Raw genomic sequence first — 13,176 nt, forward strand, 5'->3', positions numbered from 1 at the left:
GTTCACATCACCATGTGATTAACACTGACAGGTCACATCACCATGTGACCAACACCCAAGAGTTTACTAGAGTCAACAATCTAGTTCACATCTCTATGTGATTAACACTCAATGAGTTCTGGTTTGATCATGTTATGCTTGTGAGAGAGGTTATTAGTCAACGGGTCTGAACCTTTCAGATCCGTGTGTGCTTTACGAATATCTATGTCATCTTTGTGGATGCTACCACGCGCTACTTGGAGCCATTTCAAATAATTGTTCTACTATACGAATCCGGTTTACTACTCAGAGTCATCCGGATTAGTGTCAAAGTTCGCATCGACGTAACCCTTTACGACGAACTCCTTTTCACCTCCATAATCGAGAAAATTCCTTAGTCCACTAGGTACTAAGGATAAGTTCGACCGCTGTCATGTGATCCATTCCCGGATCACTATTGTACCCCTTGACCAACTCATGGCAAGGCACACTTCATGTGCGGTACACAGCATAGCATACTGTAGAGCCTACGTCTAAAGCATAGGGGACGACCTTCGTCCTTTCTCTCTCTTCTGCTGTGGTCCGGTCTTGAGTCTTACTCAATACTCACACCTTGTAACACAGCCAAGAACTCCTTCTTTGCTGATCTATTTGAACTCTTTCAAAATCATGTCAAGGTGTGCGTTCTTTGAAAGTATCATCAGGCGTCTTGATCTATCTCTATAGATCTTGATGCCCAATATGTAAGTAGCTTTATCCAGGTCTTCCTTTGAAAAACTCCTTTCAAACAACCCTTTATGCTTTCCAGAAATTTTACATCATTTCGGATCAACAATATGTCATTCACATATACTTATCAGAAATGTTGTAGCGCTCCCACTCACTTTATTGTAAATACAAGTTTCTAACAAACTTTGTATAAACCCAAAAACTTTGATCACTCCATCAAAGCGTATATTCTGACTCCGAGATGCTTGCTCTAATCCATGGAAGGATCGCTGGAGCTAGCATACCTTTTAGCATCCTTAGGATCGACAAAACCTTTCTGATTGTATCACATACAACCTTTCCTTACGAAAACTGGTAAGGAAACTTGTTTTGACATCCATCTGCCAGATTTCATAAATGTAGCTAATGCTAACATGATTCCGACGGACCTAAGCATCGCTACGGATGAGAAAATCTCATCGTAGTCAACTCCTTGAACTTGTGAAAATACTCTTTGCCACAAGTCGAGCTTCATAGACGGTAACATTACCGTCCACGTCCGTCTTCTTCTCAAAGATCCATTTATCTCGGATTTCATGGCTTCTAACCATTTGTCGGAATATGGGCCCACCATCGCTTCTCCATAGCTCGTAGGTTCAGTATTGTCCAACAACATGATATCTCAAGACAGGATCACGTACCACTCTGAAGTAGTACGCATCCTCGTCGTCCTACGAGGTTTGGTAGTGACTTGATCCGAAGTTTCATGATCACTATCATAAGCTTCCACTTCAATTGGTGTAGGTGCCACAGGAACAACTTCCTGTGCCCTGCTACACACTAGTTGAAGTGACGGTTCAATAACCTTATCAAGTCTCCACCATCCTCCCACTCAATTCTTTCGAGAGAAACTTTTCCTCGAGAAAGGACTCGTTTCTAGAAGCAATTACTTTTGCTTCCAGATCTGAAATAGGAGGTATACCCAACTGTTTTGGGTATTCTATGAAGATGCATTTATCCGCTTTGGGTTCGAGCTTATCAGCCTGAAACTTTTTCACATAAGCATCGCAGCCCCAAACTTTTAAGAAACGACAACTTAGGTTTCTCTAAACGGTGTCGTCTCAACGGAATTGCGTGGTGCCCCTTTTAAAGTGAATGCGGTTGTCTCTAATGCCTAACCCATAAACGATAGTGGTAATTTGATAAGAAACATCATGGTATGCACCATATCCAATAGGGTGCAGTTATGATGTTCGGACACACCATCACACTATGGTGTTCCAGGCGGTATTAATTGTGAAACACTTTCCACAATGTCTTAATTGTGTGCCAAACTCGTAACTCAGATACTCATCTCTATGATCATATCACAGACATTTTATCCTCTTGTCACGACGATCTTCAACTTCACTCTGAAATTACTTGAACCTTTCAATAATTCAGACTTGTGTTTCATCAAGTAAATACACTCAGCATCTACTCAAATCATCTGTGAAGTAAGAACATAACGATATCCACTGCATGCCTCAGCACTCATTGGACTGCATACATCAAAATGTATTACTTCCAATAAGTTGCTCTCTTGTTCCATCTTACTGAAAACGAGGACTTTCAGTCATCTTGCCCATGTGGTATGATTTGCATGTCTCAAGTGATTCAAATCAAGTGAGTCTAAACGATCCATCTGCATGGAGTTTCTTCATGCATATATACCAATAGACATGGTTCGCATGTCTCAATCTTTTCAAAAACGAGTGAGTCCAAAGATCCATCTACATGGAGCTTCTTCATGCGTTCTATACCAATATGACTCAAGTGGCAGTGCCACAAGTATGTGGTACTATCATTACTATCTTATATCTTTTGGCATGAACATGTGTATCACTACGATCGAGATTCATTTTAGGTGCAAGACCATTGAAGGTATTATTCAAATAAACAGAGTAACCATTATTCTCCTTAAATGAATAACCGTATTGCGATAAACATAATCCAATCATGCTCAACGCAAACACCAAATCTCGATGGTAGAGGGAGCATGCGATGCTTGATCACATCAACCTTGGAAACACTTCCAACACATATCGTCATCTCACCTTTAGCTAGTCTCCGTTTATTCCGCAGCTTTTATTTCGAGTTACTAACACTTAGCAACCGAACCGGTATCTAATACCCTGGTGCTGCTAGGAGTACTAGTAAAGTACACATTCATATAACGTATATCCAATATACTTCTGTCGACCTTGCCTGCCTTCTCATCTACCAAGTATCTAGGGTAGTACTGCTTCAGTGACCGTTCCTCTTATTACAGAAGCACTTAGTCTCGGGTTTGGGTTCAACCTTGGGATTCTTCACTAGAGCAGCAAACGACTTGCTGTTTCATGAAGTATCCCTTTTGCCCTTGCCCTTCTTAAACTAGTGGTTTTACTAACCATCAACAATTGATGCTCCTTCTTGATTTCTACTCTCGCGGTGTCAAACATCGCGAATAGCTCAAGGATCATCATAACTATCCTTGATATGTTATAGTTCATCACGAAGCTCTACTAGCTTGGTGGCAGTGACTATGGAGAACTATCACTATCTCATCTGGGAGATTAACTCCCACTCGATTCAAGCGATTGTGGCACTCAGACAATCTGAGCACACGCTCAACGATTGAGCTTTTCTCCCTTAGTTTGCAGGCTTAAGAAACTTGTCAGAGGTCTCATACCTCTTGACGTGGGCACTAGTCTGAAATCCCAATTTCAGTCTTCGGAACATCTCACATGTTCTGCGACGTTTCAAAAACGTCTTGGGTGCCACAATTCTAAACCGCACTGAACTATCACGTAGTTATCAAAACGTGTATGTCAGATGTTTCGTAACATCTACAGACGACGCTGAGGTTCAGCACACCGAGCGGTGCATTAAGGACATAAGCCTTCTGTGTAGTAATGAGGACAATCCTCAGTTTACGGACCCAGTCCGCATAATTGCTACTACCAACTTTCAACTAAATTTTCTCTAGGAACATATCTAAACCAGTAGAACTAAAGCGCTATGACATAATTTGCAAAGACCTTTTGACTATGTTCATGATAATGAAGTTCATCTGATTATGAACTCCCACTCAGATAGACATCCCTCTAGTCATCTAAGTGATACATGATCCGAGTCAAACTAGGCCGTGTCCGATCATCACGTGAGACGGACTAGTCATCATCGGTGAACATCTCCATGTTGATCGTATCTTCTATACGACTCATGTTCGACCTTTCGGTCTCTTGTGTTCCGAGGCCATGTCTGTACATGCTAGGCTCGTCAAGTCAACCTAAGTGTATTGCGTGTGTGCCGAGGCCATGTCTGTACATGCTAGGCTCGTCAACACCCGTTGTATTCGAACGTAAGAATCTATCACACCCGATCATCACGTGGTGCTTCGAAACGACGAACCTTCGCAACGGTGCACAGTTAGGGTGAACACTTTCTTGAAATTATTATAAGGGATCATCCTACTTGCTACCGTCGTTCTAAGCAAATAAGATGCAAAACATGATAAACATCACATGCAATCAAATAGTGACATGATATGGCCAATATCATTTTGCTCCTTTGATCTCCATCTTCGGGGCACCATGATCATCTTTGTCACCGGCATGACACCATGATCTCCATCATCATGATCTCCATCATTGTGTCTTCTTGAAGTTGTCACGCCAACGGTTACTTCTACTTCTATGGCTAACGCGCTTAGCAATAAAGTAAAGTAATTTACATGGCGTTATTCAATGACACGCAGGTCATACAAAAAATAAAGACAACTCCTATGGCTCCTGCCGGTTGTCATACTCATCGACATGCAAGTCGTGATTCCTATTACAAGAATATGATCAATCTCATACATCACATATATCATTCATCACATCTTCTGGCCATATCACATCACATAGCACTTGCTGCAAAAACAAGTTAGACGTCCTCTAATTGTTGTTGCAAGTTTTTACGTGGTTTGTAGGTTTCTAGCAAGAACGTTTCTTACCTACGTAAGACCACAACGTGATTTGCCAATTTCTATTTACCCTTCATAAGGACCCTTTTCATCGAATCCGTTCCGACTAAAGTGGGAGAGACAGACACCCGCTAGCCACCTTATGCAACTAGTGCATGTCAGTCGGTGGAACCTGTCTCACGTAAGCGTACGTGTAAGGTCGGTCCGGGCCGCTTCATCCCACAATGCCGCCGAAACAAGATAAGACTAGTAGCGGCAAGAAGAATTGACAACATCGACGCCCACAACTACTTTGTGTTCTACTCGTGCATAGAAACTACGCATAGACCTAGCTCATGATGCCACTGTTGGGGAACGTAGCAGAAATTCAAAATTTTCTACGCATCACCAAGATCAATCTATGGAGTAATCTAGCAACGAGGGGAAGGGGAGTGAATCTACATACCCTTGTAGATCGCGATGCGGAAGCGTTGCAAGAACGCGGATGAGGGAGTCGTACTCGTAGCGATTCAGATCGCGGTTGATTCCGATCTAAGCACCGAAAGAACGGTGCCTCCGCGTTCAACACACGTGCAGCCCGGTGACGTCTCCCACGCCTTGATCCAGCAAGGAGAGAGGGAGAGGTTGGGGAAGACTCCATCCAGCAGCAACACGACGGCATGGTGGTGGTGGAGGAGCGTGGCAATCCCGCAGGGCTTCGCCAAGCACCGCGGGAGAGGAGGAGGAGGGAGAGGGGTAGGGCAGCACCAAAAGGAGACTTTCTCGTGTGTGTATGGCAGCCCAAACCTCAAGTATATATAGGGGGGAAGGGGGCTGCGCCCCCCTTAGGGTTTCCACCCCCAAGAGGAGGCGGCCAGCCCTAGATCCCATCAAGGGGGGCGGCCAAGGGGAGGAGAGGGGGAGGCGCCCCACTAGATGGGCCCTAAGGCCCATCTGGACCTAGGGTTTGCCCCCTCCCACTCTCCCATGCGCCTTGGGCCTTGGTGGGGGGGGCGCACCAGCCCACCTGGGGCTGGTCCCCTCCCACACTTGGCCCACGCAGCCTTCTGGGGCTGGTGGCCCCACTTGGTGGACCCCCGGGACCCTCCCGGTGGTCCCGGTACATTACCGATTTCACCCGAAACTTTTCCGGTGACCAAAACAGGACTTCCCATATATAAATCTTTACCTCCGGACCATTCCGGAACTCCTCGTGACGTCCGGGATCTCATCCGGGACTCCGAACAACATTCGGTAACCACGTACATGCTTTCCCTATAACCCTAGCGTCATCGAACCTTAAGCGTGTAGACCCTACGGGTTCGGGAACCATGCAGACATGACCGAGACGTTCTCCGGTCAATAACCAACAGCGGGATCTGGATACCCATGTTGGCTCCCACATGTTCCACGATGATCTCATCGGATGAACCACGATGTCGGGGATTCAATCAATCCCGTATGCAATTCCCTTTGTCCATCGGTATGTTACTTGCCCGAGATTCGATCGTCGGTATCCCTATACCTTGTTCAATCTCGTTACCGGCAAGTCTCTTTACTCGTTCCGTAACTCACATCATCCCGTGATCAACTCCTTGGTCACATTGTGCACATTATGATGATGTCCTACCGAGTGGGCCCAGAGATACCTCTCCGTTTACACGGAGTGACAAATCCCAGTCTCGATTCGTGCCAACCCAACAGACACTTTCGGAGATACCCGTAGTGCACCTTTATAGCCACCCAGTTACGTTGTGACGTTTGGCACACCCAAAGCATTCCTACGGTATCCGGGAGTTGCACAATCTCATGGTCTAAGGAAGTGATACTTGACATTAGAAAAGCTCTGAGCAAACGAACTACACGATCTTGTGCTAGGCTTAGGATTGGGTCTTGTCCATCACATCATTCTCCTAATGATGTGATCCCGTTATCAACGACATCCAATGTCCATGGTCAGGAAACCGTAACCATCTATTGATCAACGAGCTAGTCAACTAGAGGCTTACTAGGGACATGGTGTTGTCTATGTATCCACACATGTATCTGAGTTTCCTATCAATACAATTCTAGCATGGATAATAAACGATTATCATGAACAAGGAAATATAATAATAACCTATTTATTATTGCCTCTAGGGCATATTTCCAACAGTCTCCCACTTGCACTAGAGTCAATAATCTAGTTCACATCACCATGTGATTAACACTGACAGGTCACATCACCATGTGACCAACACCCAAGAGTTTACTAGAGTCAACAATCTAGTTCACATCTCTATGTGATTAACACTCAATGAGTTCTGGTTTGATCATGTTATGCTTGTGAGAGAGGTTATTAGTCAACGGGTCTGAACCTTTCAGATCCGTGTGTGCTTTACGAATATCTATGTCATCTTTGTGGATGCTACCACGCGCTATTTGGAGCCATTTCAAATAATTGCTCTACTATACGAATCCGGTTTACTACTCAGAGTCATCCGGATTAGTGTCAAAGTTCGCATCGACGTAACCCTTTACGACGAACTCCTTTCACCTCCATAATCGAGAAAATTCCTTAGTCCACTAGATACTAAGGATAAGTTCGACCGCTGTCATGTGATCCATTCCCGGATCACTATTGTACCCCTTGACCAACTCATGGCAAGGCACACTTCATGTGCGGTACACAGCATAGCATACTGTAGAGCCTACGTCTAAAGCATAGGGGACGACCTTCGTCCTTTCTCTCTCTTCTGCTGTGGTCAGGTCTTGAGTCTTACTCAATACTCACACCTTGTAACACAGCCAAGAACTCCTTCTTTGCTGATCTATTTTGAACTCTTTCAAAATCATGTCAAGGTGTGCGTTCTTTGAAAGTATCATCGGGCGTCTTGATCTATCTCTATAGATCTTGATGCCCAATATGTAAGTAGCTTTTATCCAGGTCTTCCTTTGAAAAACTCCTTTCAAACAACCCTTTATGCTTTCCAGAAATTTTACATCATTTCGGATCAACAATATGTCATTCACATATACTTATCAGAAATGTTGTAGCGCTCCCACTCACTTTATTGTAAATACAAGTTTCTAACAAACTTTGTATAAACCCAAAAACTTTGATCACTCCATCAAAGCGTATATTCTGACTCCGAGATGCTTGCTCTAATCCATGGAAGGATCGCTGAAGCTAGCATACCTTTTAGCATCCTTAGGATCGACAAAACCTTTCTGATTGTATCACATACAACCTTTCCTTACGAAAACTGGTAAGGAAACTTGTTTTGACATCCATCTGCCAGATTTCATAAATGTAGCTAATGCTAACATGATTCCGACGGACTTAAGCATCGCTACGGATGAGAAAATCTCATCGTAGTCAACTCCTTGAACTTGTGGAAATACTCTTTGCCACAAGTCGAGCTTCATAGACGGTAACATTACCGTCCACGTCCGTCTTCTTCTCAAAGATCCATTTATCTCGGATTTCATGGCTTCTAACCATTTGTCGGAATATGGGCCCACCATCGCTTCTCCATAGCTCGTAGGTTCATGTTGTCCAACAACATGACTTCCAAGACAGGATCACGTACTACTCTGAAGTATTACGCATCCTCGTCGTCCTACGAGGTTTGGTAGTGACTTGATCCGAAGTTTCATGATCACTATCATAAGCTTCCACTTCAATTGGTGTAGGTGCCACAGGAACAACTTCCTGTGCCCTGCTACACACTAGTTGAAGTGACGGTTCAATAACCTTATCAAGTCTCCACCATCCTCCCACTCAATTCTTTCGAGAGAAACTTTTCCTCGAGAAAGGACTCGTTTCTAGAAGCAATTACTTTTGCTTCCAGATCTGAAATAGGAGGTATACCCAACTGTTTTGGGTATTCTATGAAGATGTATTTATCCGCTTTGGGTTCGAGCTTATCAGCCTGAAACTTTTTCACATAAGCATCGCAGCCCCAAACTTTTAAGAAACGACAACTTAGGTTTCTCTAAACGGTGTCGTCTCAACGGAATTGCGTGGTGCCCCTTTTAAAGTGAATGCGGTTGTCTCTAATGCCTAACCCATAAACGATAGTGGTAATTTGATAAGAAACATCATGGTATGCACCATATCCAATAGGGTGCAGTTATGATGTTCGGACACACCATCACACTATGGTGTTCCAGGCGGTATTAATTGTGAAACACTTTCCACAATGTCTTAATTGTGTGCCAAACTCGTAACTCAGATACTCTCTATGATCATATCACAGACATTTTATCCTCTTGTCACGACGATCTTCAACTTCACTCTGAAATTACTTGAACCTTTCAATAATTCAGACTTGTGTTTCATCAAGTAAATATTCTCAGCATCTACTCAAATCATCTGTGAAGTAAGAACATAATGATATCCACTGCATGCCTCAGCACTCATTGGACTGCATACATCAAAATGTATTACTTCCAATAAGTTGCTCTCTTGTTCCATCTTACTGAAAACGAGGCCTTTCAGTCATCTTGCCCATGTGGTATGATTTGCATGTCTCAAGTGATTCAAAATCAAGTGAGTCCAAACGATCCATCTGCATGGAGTTTCTTCATGCATATATACCAATAGACATGGTTCGCATGTCTCAATCTTTTCAAAAACGAGTGAGTCCAAAGATCCATCTACATGGAGCTTCTTCATGCGTTCTATACCAATATGACTCAAATGGCAGTGCCACAAGTATGTGGTACTATCATTACTATCTTATATCTTTTGGCATGAACATGTGTATCACTACGATCGAGATTCATTTTAGGTGCAAGACCATTGAAGGTATTATTCAAATAAACAGAGTAACCATTATTCTCCTTAAATGAATAACCGTATTGCGATAAACATAATCCAATCATGCTCAACGCAAACACCAAATCTCGATGGTAGAGGGAGCATGCGATGCTTGATCACATCAACCTTGGAAACACTTCCAACACATATCGTCATCTCACCTTTAGCTAGTCTCCGTTTATTCCGCAGCTTTTATTTCGAGTTACTAACACTTAGCAACCGAACCGGTATCTAATACCCTGGTGCTGCTAGGAGTACTAGTAAAGTACACATTCATATAACGTATATCCAATATACTTCTGTCGACCTTGCCTGCCTTCTCATCTACCAAGTATCTAGGGTAGTACTGCTTCAGTGACCGTTCCTCTCATTACAGAAGCACTTAGTCTCGGGTTTGGGTTCAACCTTGGGATTCTTCACTAGAGCAGCAAACGACTTGCTGTTTCATGAAGTATCCCTTTTGCCCTTGCCCTTCTTAAACTAGTGGTTTTACTAACCATCAACAATTGATGCTCCTTCTTGATTTCTACTCTCGCGGTGTCAAACATCGCGAATAGCTCAAGGATCATCATAACTATCCTTGATATGTTATAGTTCATCACGAAGCTCTACTAGCTTGGTGGCAGTGACTATGGAGAACTATCACTATCTCATCTGGGAGATTAACTCCCACTCGATTCAAGCGATTGTGGCACTCAGACAATCTGAGCACACGCTCAACGATTGAGCTTTTCTCCCTTAGTTTGCAGGCTTAAGAAACTTGTCAGAGGTCTCATACCTCTTGACGTGGGCACTAGTCTGAAATCCCAATTTCAGTCTTCGGAACATCTCACATGTTCTGCGACGTTTCAAAAACGTCTTGGGTGCCACAATTCTAAACCGCACTGAACTATCACGTAGTTATCAAAACGTGTATGTCAGATGTTTCGTAACATCTACAGACGACGCTGAGGTTCAGCACACCGAGCGGTGCATTAAGGACATAAGCCTTCTGTGTAGTAATGAGGACAATCCTCAGTTTACGGACCCAGTCCGCATAATTGCTACTACCAACTTTCAACTAAATTTTCTCTAGGAACATATCTAAACCAGTAGAACTTAAAGCGCAAGCTATGACATAATTTGCAAATACCTTTTTGACTATGTTCATGATAATGAAGTTCATCTGATTATGAACTCCCACTCAGATAGACATCCCTCTAGTCATCTAAGTGAAACATGATCCGAGTTAACTAGGCCGTGTCCGATCATCACGTGAGACGGACTAGTCAAGATCGGTGAACATCTCCATGTTGATCGTATCTTCTATACGACTCATGCTCGACCTTTCGGTCCTCCGTGTTCCGAGGCCATGTCTGTACATGCTAGGCTCGTCAAGTCAACCTAAGTGTATTGCGTGTGTGCCGAGGCCATGTCTGTACATGCTAGGCTCGTCAACACCCGTTGTATTCGAACGTAAGAATCTATCACACCCGATCATCACGTGGTGCTTCGAAACGACGAACCTTCGCAACGGTGCACAGTTAGGGTGAACACTTTCTTGAAATTATTATAAGGGATCATCCTACTTGCTACCGTCGTTCTAAGCAAATAAGATGCAAAACATGATAAACATCACATGCAATCAAATAGTGACATGATATGGCCAATATCATTATGCTCCTTTGATCTCCATCTTCGGGGCACCATGATCATCTTTGTCACCGGCATGACACCATGATCTCCATCATCATCATGATCTCCATCATTGTGTCTTCATGAAGTTGTCACGCCAACGATTACTTCTACTTCTATGGCTAACGCGCTTAGCAATAAAGTAAAGTAATTTACATGGCGTTATTCAATGACACGCAGGTCATACAAAAAATAAAGACAACTCCTATGGCTCCTGCCGGTTGTCATACTCATCGACATGCAAGTCGTGATTCCTATTACAAGAATATGATCAATCTCATACATCACATATATCATTCATCACATCTTCTGGCCATATCACATCACATAGCACTTGCTGCAAAAACAAGTTAGACGTCCTCTAATTGTTGTTGCAAGTTTTTACGTGGCTTGTATAGGTTTCTAGCAAGAACGTTTCTTACCTACGTAAAACCACAACGTGATATGCCAATTTCTATTTACCCTTCATAAGGACCCTTTTCATCGAATCCGTTCCGACTAAAGTGGGAGAGACAGACACCCGCTAGCCACCTTATGCAACTAGTGCATGTCAGTCGGTGGAACCTGTCTCACGTAAGCGTACGTGTAAGGTCGGTCCGGGCCGCTTCATCCCACAATGCCGCCGAAACAAGATAAGACTAGTAGCGGCAAGAAGAATTGACAACATCGACGCCCACAACTACTTTGTGTTCTACTCGTGCATAGAAACTACGCATAGACCTAGCTCATGATGCCACTGTTGGGGAACGTAGCAGAAATTCAAAATTTTTCTACGCATCACCAAGATCAATCTATGGAGTTACTAGCAACGAAGGGAAGGGGAGTGCATCTACATACCCTTGTAGATCGCGATGCGGAAGCGTTGCAAGAACGCGGATGAGGGAGTCGTACTCGTAGCGATTCAGATCGCGGTTGATTCCGATCTAAGCACCGAAAGAACGGTGCCTCCGCGTTCAACACACGTGCAGCCCGGTGACGTCTCCCACGCCTTGATCCAGCAAGGAGAGAGGGAGAGGTTGGGGAAGACTCCATCCAGCAGCAACACGACGGCATGGTGGTGGTGGAGGAGCGTGGCAATCCTGCAGGGCTTCGCCAAGCACCGCGGGAGAGGAGGAGGAGGGAGAGGGGTATGGCTGCCCGAAAGAGAGACGTTCTCGTGTCCGTATGGCAGCCCAAACCTCAAGTATATATAGGGGGGAAGGGGGCTGCGCCCCCCTTAGGGTTTCCACCCCCAAGAGGAGGCAGCCAGCCCTAGATCCCATCAAGGGGGGCGGCCAAGGGGAGGAGAGGGGGAGGCGCCCCACTAGATGGGCCCTAAGGCCCATCTGGACCTAGGGTTTGCCCCCTCCCACTCTCCCATGCGCCTTGGGCCTTGGTGGGGGGGCGCACCAGCCCACCTGGGGCTGGTCCCCTCCCACACTTGGCCCACGCAGCCTTCTGGGGCTGGTGGCCCCACTTGGTGGACCCCCGGGACCCTCCCGGTGGTCCCGGTACATTACCGATTTCACCCGAAACTTTTCCGGTGACCAAAACAGGACTTCCCATATATAAATCTTTACCTCCGGACCATTCCGGAACTCCTCGTGACGTCCGGGATCTCATCCGGGACTCCGAACAACATTCGGTAACCACGTACATGCTTTCCCTATAACCCTAGCGTCATCGAACCTTAAGTGTGTAGACCCTACGGGTTCGGGAACCATGCAGACATGACCGAGACGTTCTCCGGTCAATAACCAACAGCGGGATCTGGATACCCATGTTGGCTCCCACATGTTCCACGATGATCTCATCGGATGAACCACGACGTCGGGGATTCAATCAATCCCGTATTCAATTCCCTTTGTCCATCGGTATGTTACTTGCCCGAGATTCGATCGTCGGTATCCCTATACCTTGTTCAATCTCGTTACCGGCAAGTCTCTTTACTCGTTCCGTAACTCACATCATCCCGTGATCAACTCCTTGGTCACATTGTGCACATAATGATGATGTCCTACCGAGTGGGCCCAGAGATACCTCTCCGTTTACACGGAGTGAC

The sequence above is a fragment of the Triticum aestivum genome, chromosome 6D (genome assembly GCF_018294505.1).
Source record: "Triticum aestivum cultivar Chinese Spring chromosome 6D, IWGSC CS RefSeq v2.1, whole genome shotgun sequence".
NCBI lineage: Eukaryota > Viridiplantae > Streptophyta > Magnoliopsida > Poales > Poaceae > Triticum > Triticum aestivum.